Raw genomic sequence first — 14,425 nt, 5'->3', positions numbered from 1 at the left:
TTTATTTAGAATTCAAGGCCCAGCATGGCTACCACAGCATTCTGAAATGGTACGCCATCCCATCTGGTTTGGGCTTAGTGGGACTATCATTTGCTTTTCAACAGGACAATGACCCAGCACACCTCCAGGCTGTGTAAGGGCTATTTTACCAAGAAGGAGAGTGATGGAGTGCTGCATCAGATGACCTGGCCTCCACAATCCCCCGACCTCAACCAAATTGAGATGGTTTAGGATGAGTCGGACTGCAGAGTGAAGGAAAAGCAGCCAACAAGTGTTCAGCATATGTTGGAACTACTTCAAGACTGTTGGAAAAGCATTCCAGGTGAAGCTGGTTGAGAGAATGCCAAGCGTGTGCAAAGTTGTCATCAAGGCACAGGGTGGCTATTTGAAGAATGTCAGATATATAATATATTTTCATTTGTTTAATACTTTTTTGGTTACTACATGATTCCATATGTGTTATTTCATAGTTTTGATGTCTTCACTATTATTCTACAATGTATAAAATAGTAAAAATAAAGAAAAACCCCTTGAATGAGTAGATGTTCTAAAACTTTTGACCGGTAGTGTACAGTACATACTGTACATTTACAAGACATACTGTACATTTACAAGACATACTGTACATTTACAAGACCATATGACTCCACATTGTCGTTAAACACAGTTATGTATTAACCTTTTTCTTACATATTCATAGAATCCCTTATTTTGAATGTGTTTTTTCAGTAGTCTAAGTCCTACATTACGGGAACCAATATTGTTGTTTTACATCAGACCTCTTCCACATGTAAACTCCAGCGGCTTTATTAATTGAAATTCAGTTGACGACGTATCTTGTTTTTGTCTGAGAAACCACCATCCGTGTTGAGTAGAGAGAATAATCCCACGCGGGGAAAATTGCCAGGAAATGAGGTGATGTAAACAAGGAAGGGGAGAGCAAAATAAACATAACTCAGTAAAGCATCTATGGCCTCACAGTATAGCCACTATACACTATTAAAGTATGTTGTTCTGTTTACATTTAAGGTGACACAATCATTTCTGGACAGTTTAATATCAAAGAAAGAAGCATTTACCCCACATTCTACCAATGGCCTCTCCTTAGCCTATACAATATTCTCTCTCACACTGCCCTCAGACTTTGTAAGAGACCAACAAAGGGAGGAATACATTTCTACATTTCCACAGATACAACACAGCATCTTCTTCATTTTATCTGGGTATTAAAACTCTCAGTATTCCCAAACCTCAGACTTCATTTACCCCCATAACACAGCCCAGGTATCAATAAAGCACACATGGTTGACATCAATAACTTTGGACACCTTTCTAAATGGTGGAATAGATGCAGATTATTTCTCATTGGAGTTTTTATTTGATTTATATTCCCACCCTCTTAAGGTTGAATGAAGAGAAAAAAAGACATCTTTTGAAATCCCGGTTCAGAGCAAGCCCTAATCTGAGTTGTGTGGTTGTGTCAGGCAGCGTTGACAGGCATCTTTCTGGGTGTAGGAAGCGTCTATGTGAGTGTGTGTTGCCGTAGTCTCCAGGTTTAGCAGAGGGAACCATCGTAAGCAACGCCTGCCGTACTTACCGCTGTAACAATCAGGGGGTTTCAGGGGCTTTGCGGCTGAGAAGATGATGCTTTGTTCGGCGATAAGAGTGCGTGTGTGTGTACGTGTGTGTGTGTGTGTGTGTGTGTGTGTGTGTGTGTGTGCGTGTGCGCATGCATGCGATCCTGGGTGATGAACAAAAATGTGTGCTGTATTGTGAGATGGTAAACACGGCTGCAGTAAGAGGCACCGGATTTACTGTTTCTTATTTTGAAGGGGTGAGAGGAGGGGGCAGGGGGTGATGTATTTGGAGTGGAGCACAATGAAGAGATAGAGGAATTTGGGGCAGAGAGGAGGAGCGAAGGAAATAAAGGTGGAGGAAGAATTTCAGGTGTGCCCCGACATGAGACCATGTTGATAAAGGAGGGAATGTAACAGCCGACAGAGAGAGAGAGAGAGAAAGAAGGACTGTGTAAGTCAAAGGAAAGTTCAGGCATCTCTGAGTCCTCATTACCCTTCAGATCTCCCCTCTAAACTCAAACACAGAGAGTGTCACCCCCTTTTCTCTCCCTCCTCTCCCTTGCCCCCTCTTCAGGCTCAAAGACCCTGATGGAGTTAGCTTGATGTTCCATGGTGTCACATATCAGTTTTTAATCAGGGCCAGACAATCAGTCAGACTTTGTCTCATATTCTTAACTTTTTTTCATCAATGTTCTTTGATAGGTTCTCAGAGACAGTTCTACAGATGGTGCGTCATTTAAAAGAGCGTTATCCATGTGTCATACATATGAATTTCACTTTACTTTAAGCCACTTGAATTTATGGGCATTAAAGGGATAGCACACCCAAATTACAAAATTACACATTGGTTTCCTTACCCTGTAAGAAGTCCATGGACAAGGTATTGACATCAATCCATGCTTTGGTTTAGCTTCCCTGGTACTGTTTCCAAATGCTAATATTCGTGCATTTGTGGCACAAGTCATGGGACAGATATTAGCAGTTTTCGCCATCATGTCCAAATAATCCGAAAGCATCTAAAATTGATTGTGACGCTCAAGAAAGTCACATATAGATAATTTGAACACGATGCACAAAAAATGCTAATATTGGTCCCATGACTTCAATGGAATTTTTGCCACAAATCATAATAACGTTAACATGATGTGGATGCTACGCTACAGGACTGTTTTGCTAGCACATATTTTCCGGGATTTATCCAATGGCATTGAGGAGTATACCACCTCAGTCATCGACTTCATCGACGATATTGTCCCCACAGTGACCGTACGCACATATCCCAACCAGAAGCCATGAATTACTGGCAACATCCACATCGAGCTAAAGGATAGAGCTGCCGCTTTCAAGGAGCGGGACACTAATCCGGACGCTTATAAGAAATCTCGCTACGCCCTCAGACAAACCATCAAACAGTCAAAGCGTCAATACAGAATCAAGATTGAATCCTACTACACTGGCTCTAATGCTCGTCGGATGTAGCAGGGCTTGAAAACTATTACGGACTACAAAGGTAAACCCAGCCGCGAGCTGCCCAGTGACACAAGCCTACCAGATGAGCTAAATGCCTTTTATGCTCGCTTCGAGGCAAGCAACAATGAAGCATGCATGAGAGCACCAGCTGTTCCGGATGACTGTGTGATAATGCTATTGGTAGCCAATGTGAGCAAGATCTTTAAACAGGTCAACATTCATGAAGCCGCGGGGCCTCTCCCTGACCTCTCCCTGACCAAGTTTGTAATATCTACATGTTTCAAGCAGACCACCATAGTCCCTGTGCCAAAGGAAGCGAAGGTAACCTGCCTAAATGATTACCACCCCGTAGCACGTCGGTAGCCATGAAGTACTTTGAAAGGCTGGTCATGGCTCACATCAACAGCATCATACCCTAGATCCACTCTAATTTGCATACCACCCCAGCAGATCCACAGATGATGCAATCTCAATCACACTCCACACTGCCCTTTCCCACCTGGACAAAAGGAACACCTATGTGAGAATGCTGTTCATTGACTACAGGTCACCATTCAACACCATAGTGCCCAAGCACCCTTGGACCAAACACACCTCCTTCTGCAAATGGATCCTGGACTTCCTGATGGCCCGCCCCCAGGTGGTAAGGGTAGGCAACAACATGTCTTCCCTGAGGGGTGCATGCTTAGTCCCCTCCTGTACTCCCTGTTCACCCACGACTGCGTGGCCAAACACGACTCCAACATCATCATTAAGTTTGCTGACGAAACAACAGTGGTAGGCCTGATCACTGATAACGATAAGACAGCCTATAGGGAGGAGGTCAGAAACCTGACAGTGTGGTGCCAGGACAACAACCTCTCCCTCAATGTGAGCAAGACAAAGGAGATGATCGTGGACCACAGGAAAAGGCAGGCCGAACAGGCCCCCATTAACATTGACGGGGCTGTAGTGGAGTGGGTCGAGAGTTTCAAGTTCCTTGGTGTTCACATCACCAATGAACTATCATGGTCCAAACACACTAAGACAGTCGTGAAGAGGGCACGACAACACCTTTTCCCTCACAGGAGACTCAAAAGATTTGGCATGGGTCCGCAGATCCTCAAAACGTTCTACAGCTGCACCATCGAGAGCATCCTGACCGGTTGCATCACTGACTGGTATGGCAACTGCTCGGCATCTGACCATAAGGCACTACAGAGGGTAGTGCTTACAACCCAGTACATCACTGGGGCCAAGCTTCCTGTCATCCAGAACCTATATTCTAGGCGGTGTTGGAGGAAAGCTAAAAACAATTGTCAAAGACTCCAGTCACCCAAGTCATAGACTGTACTCTCTGTTACCACACGGCAAGCCGTGCCGGAGTGCCAAGTCTAGGACCAAAAGGCTCCTTAACAGCTGCTACCTGGCATCAGAGGGTGGTGCGGTCTGTATGACGCATCACCGGGGGCAAACTACCTGCCGTCCAGGACACCTATAGCACCCAATGTCACAGGAAGGCCAAAAAGATCATCAAGGACAACAACCAACCGAGCCACTGCCTGTTCACCCCGCAACCGTCCAGGAGGCAAGGTCAGTACAGGTGCATCAAAGCTGGGACCGAGCGACCGAAAAATTGCTTCTATCTCAAAGCTATCAGACTGTTAAACAGCCATCACTAACACAGTGAGGCTGCTGCCAACATACAGACTTGAAATCATTGGCCACTTTAATAAATGGATCACTAGTCACTTTAATAATGCCACTTTAATAATGTTTACATATCTTGCTTTACTCATCTCATATGAATATATTGTATTTTATTCCATCTATTCTATCTTGTCTCTGCCGCTCTGTCATTGCTCATCCATATATTTATGTACATATTCTTATTCCATTCATTTACTTAGATTTGTGTGTATTAGGTATTTGTTGTGAAATTGTTAGATTACTTGTTAGATATTGCTGCACTGTCGTAACTAGAAGCACAAGCATTTTACTGCACTCGCATTAACATCTGCTAGCCATGTTTGCTCACCATGTGTATGTGATTTTACCCCCAAGCCATAAGACTGCTGGACAATTAATCAAATGGCCACCCAGACTATTTACATTGTTTGTACGCTGCTGCTACTCTGTTTATTATCTATGCGTAGTCACTTTACCCCTACCTACATGTACAAATGAACTCGACTAACTTGTACCCTCGCACAATGACTCGAGAATTCATGGGTTGCACATTTTGTCACAGTATTGTTTTGACCGTTCTCTTATTGACTGGTGCCCGACTGAACATCCTACCTAATGCATTCTCAATTGGCCCTGATGAAGATTTTGTCATTTCGTTATCAAGTGCGTTGCAGTGGCTTAGAAACACAATCACATCTTTAAAGGACGCACATATTGGTCGGAAATCCTTTTTGTCATCATTGTGATGTCGCCAGATTGACTTTAGATGTAGTATAACGTTGGCTAGCTAGCTAGGAATGAGGAGAGGGCAACTGAATTGTAACTAGCTAATGTTGGCATTGCTAGCAATGTTTGACACTTTTTGATAGATATTGACAACATTGCCATCTCTCTAAAGTCAATTTGACAACATCGGAATGATGGCCAAGTTGTTTCCTACTAATTATTTATCTTATTTAGCAATGTCATTGTATTTCAAGGCAACTATAGTGTAATTTCAATGAAACAGTCATTAACCCCCGTTCAGAATGAGTGGGCACAACTGAATTTTCGGTCACCACGATGGCGGGCGTCGTTTTTAGAACGTTCTTAACAATGGCATGGCGACCGAGTGACGGAGATGCAACCCATGAATACCCTTTCTACTTTAGAACAGAGTTTCCCAACTCCAATCCTTCACTCCACCCCCAACAGCACACATTTTTGTTGTAGCACTAAACAAGCACACCTGATTCAACTCATTGAGGGCTTGATGATTTGTTGACAAGTTGAATCAGGTGTGCTTGTCCAGGGCTACAATACAGCTGTACTGTTGGGGGTACTGGAGGACTGGATTCGGGAAGAACTACTCGTAGAGGGTAAGAACAAAGTTGGTGCATAACTGTAACATGCAGTGTGACACTAGTGTCATAAGTGACCAACAGTTTGGCCTGGGAGCCCACCTCTCCACCCCACCGACAAACCTCACACAAGTCATTATTCTGTCTTGTTTAAGGACTTTTACATTCAAATTGGTAATTTAGATTTGAAGCACGAAAAATGCATCTAATCCTTTCAAAAAACAGTGAATTAGTGAGAGAGACCCCACACACCAACAGACAGAGGAGAGGAGAATACGTCTGGAGTGGCGTCTGATGCCGCTGTGGCTGTCTGGTGTGTCTGCTCTCTTCCTCCAGTCTCTAGAATAGAGCTAGTGGAGGTCTGGCCAGGCCTAGGTAAAGCCTGCTTCCTCACTAATGTTCTCTGTGTTTCCCGGCTTAGGGGGAAGCGACCTCTCACCCCTTCCCTCGGCTGCCTGGCAGAGATAAAAGTTTACAGCCATTTATTTTTTCCTTCCCATCCCTCCGTATCTGGGAATTACACGGGGAGTCCGTCCGTCGATAACACGGCCACAATCAGCCTCTCCTCAGTGAGTAGCGTGTTCTTCTTTCAGTGCTGCATGAAGGAAAGACAATGCAGCATACCTGTACGGTCTCAGAGAGGCCTCTCCATCTTATTGTCAACATGCCTCTATGGGGAGAGGGGATTCTCAATGAGGATGATGTCTGTTCTGCAGAACAAAGAACTAACTACAGCCATTCTCTTCATACAGAGCCATGCAAGTTCCCCATCCCCATGTAGGCTATGCAGTGATGTTGATTACTGGAAGAGAGCCTATTGGAAATCAATCAATTTCTATTTGTCAAGTGTCTTTAACGATTTGAATGAGGCAGTTGGAGTATTTAGCAATTCCCGTCAAAGACGTGTCAGTAGCATGGAGAGAAGAAAAAAACGGTTCAGGTGTGTGGACTCTTCAGCCAATCAATGAAATGAATTTATCAGTTAAAGACTAAGGGGGAGCTAAAACCACTGGGGCTGAGGAACTCAGGGGCCAGAGTTGTCCACCCCTGTTATATAAGGCATTATGAGTGTGGTCTGTGGAGAAATATTTTGCTGTAATACCAGGTCTTTAAATGGTTCATTACACTGGTTAAGGGGATCTCAAGTTTGTTTCTAAATGTGTTTGTTTACAGTAATTATTAAAGTACTTATTTGGTCACACCACCTCCTGTGGTATAGTATTAGCAGAATGGGCTGTTCATAGCATCACCACTTTAAGCAGGGCAGGGACGTGCTGAAAAGTTTTAGGCAAGGGGAGATTTGGAGTTGGAGCGTAGTCAACAAGATACAAATAAAACAAAATAACTACAGGAAATTGAATTAGTATATCAGACTTTGTTTCTAGGGACCAGAACCACTTACTTTTGTAAGTAAACTAATTTACTTTTTCCTTCATTTCATTTCACTTCTCTTATCCTTTTCTTTTTCTTCCCTCTTTACTCAACTCTAAACGGAATTCCATCCTTTCTCTCTGCCTTATAATCATTCCAAGAAAACCTGTGACTTGTGAACTTGAAGAACATTGCGCCCCACAAAAAGGATCTTTAGCATTCACAGGCTGATGATTCCGATAATCCAAGTTCAAATACAACTCCTGGATGATGGGATTTAAATGACATTATATAGAAATTAGATTTCACATCTAAAGGAACTAAACCTCCCTATCCCAACCTGCTCTAATTATACTATGCCCCCCTTTCCTCCCTCCTCTTCCCATTCTCCTAGCAATTCTTCCACTCTTTTTGTTCATTCTGCTTGAATACAAACTGCTATATTCTTTGCTGGCACAATGCATCTATTACAATACAAAGTAATCCAGGAACTGCATATATTCCTAGTGATGGTAACCCAGTGGTTAGCACCCCAGTTGATAGAACGAGGCTTGATTCATGGTGGGCCACATGGCCTTTAAAGTGCTTTCTCTTGCTTACATTATCTACCTAGCCATCTACCTGTACCCTATATATAGGTCAGCTCAATGGGGAGAGTGTGTAGTGGGAAACAATGACTACGTAAAGAGATAGGGACGGGACAAATGGATGTGTCCCCACACTAATGGGACATCAGTGGATGTTTCCGAGGTCTTCTTCAATGGGAAGTGGGGGGGGGGTTCTCCAGTGGGGAAATAGATTATCAGATATGGGCTTGTTCGCTACAGGGGCAAATTAGCTGCTTCCCTGTGTAAATAGATCCCAACTACTTAATATGCATGGTATTTAATGGAATGCCCTTCCTTTGGGTGTGGGCGGGGAGTTAGCACCCGCCACCACCTCCCGCCAACAAACCTCGCTCTCGAATAAATCATGTAATCCCTGATACTGGAAGACAAACATGCCCCTGATCTAATCAGTACTTTAGGATCCTTCTTATCACACCATCCCAGGGTGATGATCACACACATGTATACATCCTCCATCCTACCATACCCCTAGAAGGAAGCTGAGCTGGACTGGGCCACGGGCTAGGGTGATGGGGGGATAGAGCTGGGCTGGGCTGGCTGGGCTGGGCTGGCTGGCAGGCAGGGCTAGCTGGGCTAGCTGGGCTGGGGTAGATTGGTTTACATCCCTGGTTCTCATCTCAATGCAGTGCAGGCTCAGCTGGGGCCTAAGCACACGGGGTCAGGGTGGGTACTATTCCCTGAGATCACTGACCAACCATCAGCCTGCCAGCCCAGCTAATTTATAGCCTCCCTTCCTCCTCTTTGTTCCCCACCTCTGCCCTGCCCTGCCCTGCAACTCAAGGGTGTGAAGATGCCAGTGGCACGCTCCGGCGAAGACAAACCCTGTCGTAAAACACCCGGAGGCCACAACCTCCTCACATTTTCAGCTCATTGGCAGGCAGAGCATGCAGCGAACTACCTAGGCTCCCCGCACCAGCATATCAACAACCACCACAATAACCCAACCAAGCCACCGATAACCCCCCTCTATGCTTTTCCAACCCCCTCCCCCCTCACCCCAGACCCCTCAGTGTGGCTCCCTGCTGCTCCTACCTGATGGGCCTATCAGGAGCAGAACCATACAGGGAACAAATCTCTCTCCTCCATTGCATCACTGAGGCCCCTGGTCTCCTCATCATAGAGGAGAAACAATTTGTGCTCCCACCCACAGTTTCAGCTCTAGCAGTTGAGCAGGGGATGGGGGGTAGAGATCCTCCAGTCAATGAATAATGGCAGTAAGGAGTCCCACATATATATTCATTTGATACATAGTGCTACCAACATGGAGAACAGTGTCTATTCCTACAAGGAAACTATCAGAAAGGGATATGACACTGAGTGTGACTAAATAGTTGCATATATAGGGCTTCCAACGCCCTCTTTACATCTCCCGCGCGCCAGGCCTGGATAGACCTGTGCATGACTGCAATCCCAGTTGGCGGATTTGTGTCCTCTTTTACGAAATTCGGTAAGCACATGCAGACAAGGAAAGGTGTTTAGAATTTAGGAATGTGTCTGTGGAAGTCATTGCCAAAGTCAATGTCTGACGCCTCTGTCTGTTTGCCTGTGTTTGTCTGTGTTTGCCTGTGTCTGCCTGTGTTTGCCTGTGTCTGCCTGTGTCTGCCTGTATCTGCCTGTGTTTGCGTTTGTTTGCCTGTGTTTGCCTGTGTCTGCCTGTGTCTGCCTGTGTCTACCTGTGTCTGCCTGTGTTTGCCTGTGTCTACCTGTGTCTGCCTGTGTTTGCCTGTGTCTGCCTGTGTCTGCCTGTGTCTACCTGTGTCTGCCTGTGTTTGCCTGTGTCTGCCTGTGTCTGCCTGTGTTTGCCTGTGTCTGCCTGTGTCTGCCTGTGTCTGCCTGTGTCTGCCTGTGTTTGCCTGTGTCTGCCTGTGTCTGCCTGTGTTTGGGAGCTAGGTAACACCCAGACCCTGACGCGCCAGTCCACTGATATAAACAAGGTTGTAGCCTACAATTCTAATGCTGAAAATGTACAGACTGGTGTAGTTTCAGCGCTTATAATCCCTTCCCAGAAATAAATTGTCCCATTAAAATGAAATGTTGCCCATATATGTTTAATAAATTGAAAACGTTGGTTTGAATACTCCATAATTTGGACGGAATCCCAAGCATGTCGCAAGGCTTGTGCGAAATAAGATTATTTGCTGTGTATTATAATGTATGCACCGGTTTTATATGGCCAAACAGTGTCAGTGAACCCCCCAATGAAATGTGTGCTTATTTATATGCAGTTATTCAGGTATGCAGTAAATTCCAATTACTTCTTTAGATTTATATTTATCATGGAGGAAAATATGACAGAGAAGCTCTGTTTTTGAGCAGCATTGTAAATCTCGTTAACTCTTTCTCTTCCACCTAATAAAGGAGACATTTGAATGCATGCATACAAGGAACAGTGAGTCAGATTTTAATGGCTAATGCTCCTAGAAAAGTGTGAGGTCGGTATCGTGTGTGTGTGTGTGTGTGTGTGTGTGTGTGTGTGTGTGTGTGTGTGTGTGTGTGTGTGTGTGTGTGTGTGTGTGTGTGTGTGTGTGTGTGTGTAAATGTGCTTGTGCGTAAATGTGCGTGTGTGCTTGTGCGTAAATGTGCGTGCGTCCTGGTGTTCATGTGAGTATGAGCGCGTGCGTGTGTGTGACGGGACCGAATACATTATATGCCCAGCCAGCGCTCAATCCCATGCCTGGCTCGGGTCCCACCGGCCTTAAATCCCCGGCTCTCCCCCTGCGAACAGCCGCTGACGTGCAGCATGTCGAGGCGAGGCGTTTTGCCTATGCATTAGCCATCCATTTCCTTCGGCTGACACCTCTCTAACATAAAACCGTAAGGCAGAGGTAAAATATCTCTCTCCTGGCGAAAATAAAGCTTTGTCTCCATCCTGATCTGTAGGATATAAAATAAAGCCACGGCTTTGATGCGGGCTTTACCTTATGCACGGGTTGCTTTTTGTGCACACAAAAGGCAATGAAGATGAATGGAGCGGTATTGCCCGCGTTGCGTCTCCTGCGGTCCAGCAAGATTCTCTACCTCCCCCCTCAATCTCTTCTCTCTCTCTCCTCTCCCCTCTTTTATCCTCTGCATTCATCCACAGAAGTTTGTACGGACGGGAACGGCATTCTTATTGATCAGTGCATGTCGATAATTATGCAGCGTTTCCTCAGTAAAAATCGGATTTGTAAAAGTCTTGAATCGAAATGATTGAGATAATCAGTCATTCTAAATTATCTTCCCTTACTTTCCTCTCCATTGGCCTATTTGATTTAATGAGCATTGTCTTCGATTGTGTAGTTTCATGCACAAATGAGTTTATGCTCCAAGCATGTTTTTGAGGTATACATCTAGGCTATCTTTAGATGTCTATACCTCTCATGATATCACCGCTTTTAGTGTTCATGTTCCCTGGCAGAACAACGACTCTCATTCGTTTTGTTCAAATACTACCAATTGCTCAAATTGAGACCTGCCTCAGATCCCTGTTGTTAAACTCAGAGATTAAGAATGTTTGAGATTTTTTAAGAATCATTGGCTGTACATTATGTAATATACATTTTTCTGTCTTTTTACATAAAAATAATGTAGGCCTACCTTGGAGGACATTTAAACTCCATTCTACTTTTAACTTGTGTGCATTATTTTAAAAACTCTGAACTTTTTTTTATTTCATGTATCAAACATGATCATCTACCATGTGTGCACATTTTCTAATAAAAATAAAAAACGAGAGTGAAAAAATAAGTCGAAAAATAAATTTTACAGCTATCATCCTGCCGTCCCTGTAGCCCATTTTAATTCAACCCGGGGCACTTGATATCAGAGCCGGCCAGGCTTGCGGGGTTTTAACGCAGAAATCCGCTCCCGTGCAGAAGCTATCTGCCGCTTTTCAGCCTCGCAGGCCGTCCCCAGAGCATTGCCCACTGCGCGATAATATCTCGAAGGGAGTGGTTATCACCACACATTATATTAGAATCATTAGTGAGCCTAGGCCTTTCACCCGTATTGCAGAATAAGCATTGAGAATCATTAATCTAAACTAGATCAACTGTTCCCAATGACCCTTTCTCTATACATTTCATAAGGGATTCATAATAATAATACTTTCTATTTTCTACCAGTCTGTATTTTCTATAACGTAAATTCCCTCTGATTTCAATTTCAGTTGAGAGTATACTAGAGTAGGCCTAGGCCTATATGTTTGACATATATTTGTTATATATGAGAGGAAGGAAGGAAGGAAGGAATATGTGAATTCAATGAATTATGCTTTATATTGTTTCTGTCACATCAGAACTTTTGGGATTCAGTAATACTCCAACTACAAGTGCATGGGCCTATAATAATACATCAGAGCTGGGGTGGGCCTATATCTTTATCCAGATTGAATTCGCCCCTAGTGTTACATGTATTGCCTATACTCGAATAAAGGTCAGTGGGATATCACAAGTATTGTGAGGTTATTCAATGAGTAAGAGAGATTGCTTAAATATAGTCCATAATAGGCCTACATAGATCCCACGTCAGTATCTCTCTTTAAATTACTCATGAGATAGGATAATGGTTTTAGAACAATTGAATTGCATTCTGCATTATTGGAAGAGGCTGGAAGATGAGGACTGGAGGATTCGCCCCATCCGTCCTCCGTATAGAAAGTTGCATTTAGGCCTATTTCACGCTGAGAACAGACCAGTTCCATGGAAGCAGCACAGTTGTCGTGTCAGCGTGTTGATTATCGGGTTGGGGAGAGCAGCAGCAGCTGTTCCGGTTATGGGACGGTCAGAGCAGATCTATAAGTTCCATCGAATTTCTCTCTCTGCGATGGAGTTGGAAAGTCAGGAAAATGTTTATGTAGAGTTTGGGGTCAATATTCTGCGAGGTCATCATTGGCATATGTTTGTGCCGATTCCAACAAATCCAAGGGAAAATCAACGGATCTTTGGAGTAGGCCTAGGCTATCTAGTCTAGGTGTGGCCTGTTTACACTTGATCATTTCAAAGATGGAACAATATACTTATTTATTGTTTTGATTCACAATTCAATATTTCGATTTCTAACAATGGACAGGAGCCTGTTATTTTAATTTGTTCTCCCTTTCTTTATTTGTCTTTGCGGGGGTATTTGGTCTGTGGTGTATGATATTGCTGTGCTGTGATTCTACTCAGACTTTGTTTCTATACCTTTCTAATCAGTTTTGGCTGTTGGCTACAGCTGAGCGGCAGGCCCTCTCCTCACGTCGTGGACGCGCACGGTGGCCCGCGCTCTGTTTGAGATGTGTTGAGTGACAGCACACTCTCTCGCCTGCCTCCTTGTCCACGCGGTGAAAATGAATACGTTTTATGAAAACAACATGCTTGATGGTGAACCTATTAGAATGATCCCGCCCTGACCCTTACACTTAGCTCCGTGACGCACGTGCACAATAAACATGATATAGGCTGCCTTGTCAGAAGTAATTATCTTGCGATCTTCCAATACCATTTATTATTTTTAGTGTGTGAGAAATAATATTTTTCGAGGAAATATATGAACTCTTAATGGCAAAAGAGAGCATATTGTTTATTTATTTTGTTAGTGTATGCAATTAAAAATGATATACATTGACTTTGTTAAACTATGCTAACATTGTCAGATGTTTCACATTGTGTTCATTATTTGTCTCATGACAGCAACAGGATTTTTATTTTATTTGTATACATGTACTAATAATTCAAAACGTTTCCAAGAGGTCGGTTTTATCCATGTATTTCGTTTTTAAAGTTAATGGGAATCAAACAATAATAATCAGTCATTCAAGATTTAATAGGAATGAATAACACATTCATGATAAATACTGCATTTGTCATCACAGTGTTTTCTTCTCATGCGACATAAGGAATAATTCTGATAATAGTCCAGTTGTAGACCTAGGTACTACTAAAACGAGCATTTCAGTTCTCTTTTGTTTTCAACATTTTCATCTGCAATTAGGTTGCCCCACCATTTTAGAAGTTTAACGTTTTGTAATCGTGGACCTACTGTTAAATTATTTAATGTAACCTATCCCTTTTTCATATTTGATCAGGAAGGCTGAGATCTGAGAAAGAGGCCTCATCTTTTTAAAACTCTGTAGTTGTAATCCAAACGAATTACATGAGAGCAAAAACAACAACACATTAATTTCTATGAGCTCAATATGGATTTATGAATGGGACGTGCCTATCGGAAATCCCAACTGGATGGTGATTGTACCCAAACAGGGCTGTGGAGTGGTGGGGGCTATAGGGGAAGCCTGCCCGCCCACGGCTCCTCTCCCCCCCCCCTCCGACAGTGCTCTCGGCGGTCCTCGGTGCGCTCAGCTGATCAAAGCTCAAGTCAGAGGTAATATTTCTCACTTTATTACCGGAGT

Source organism: Salmo trutta, chromosome 26 (genome assembly GCF_901001165.1).
Source record: "Salmo trutta chromosome 26, fSalTru1.1, whole genome shotgun sequence".
NCBI classification, from domain to species: domain Eukaryota; kingdom Metazoa; phylum Chordata; class Actinopteri; order Salmoniformes; family Salmonidae; genus Salmo; species Salmo trutta.
The sequence above is the reverse complement of the archived record's forward strand: the minus strand, read 5'-3'. Positions refer to the sequence as shown.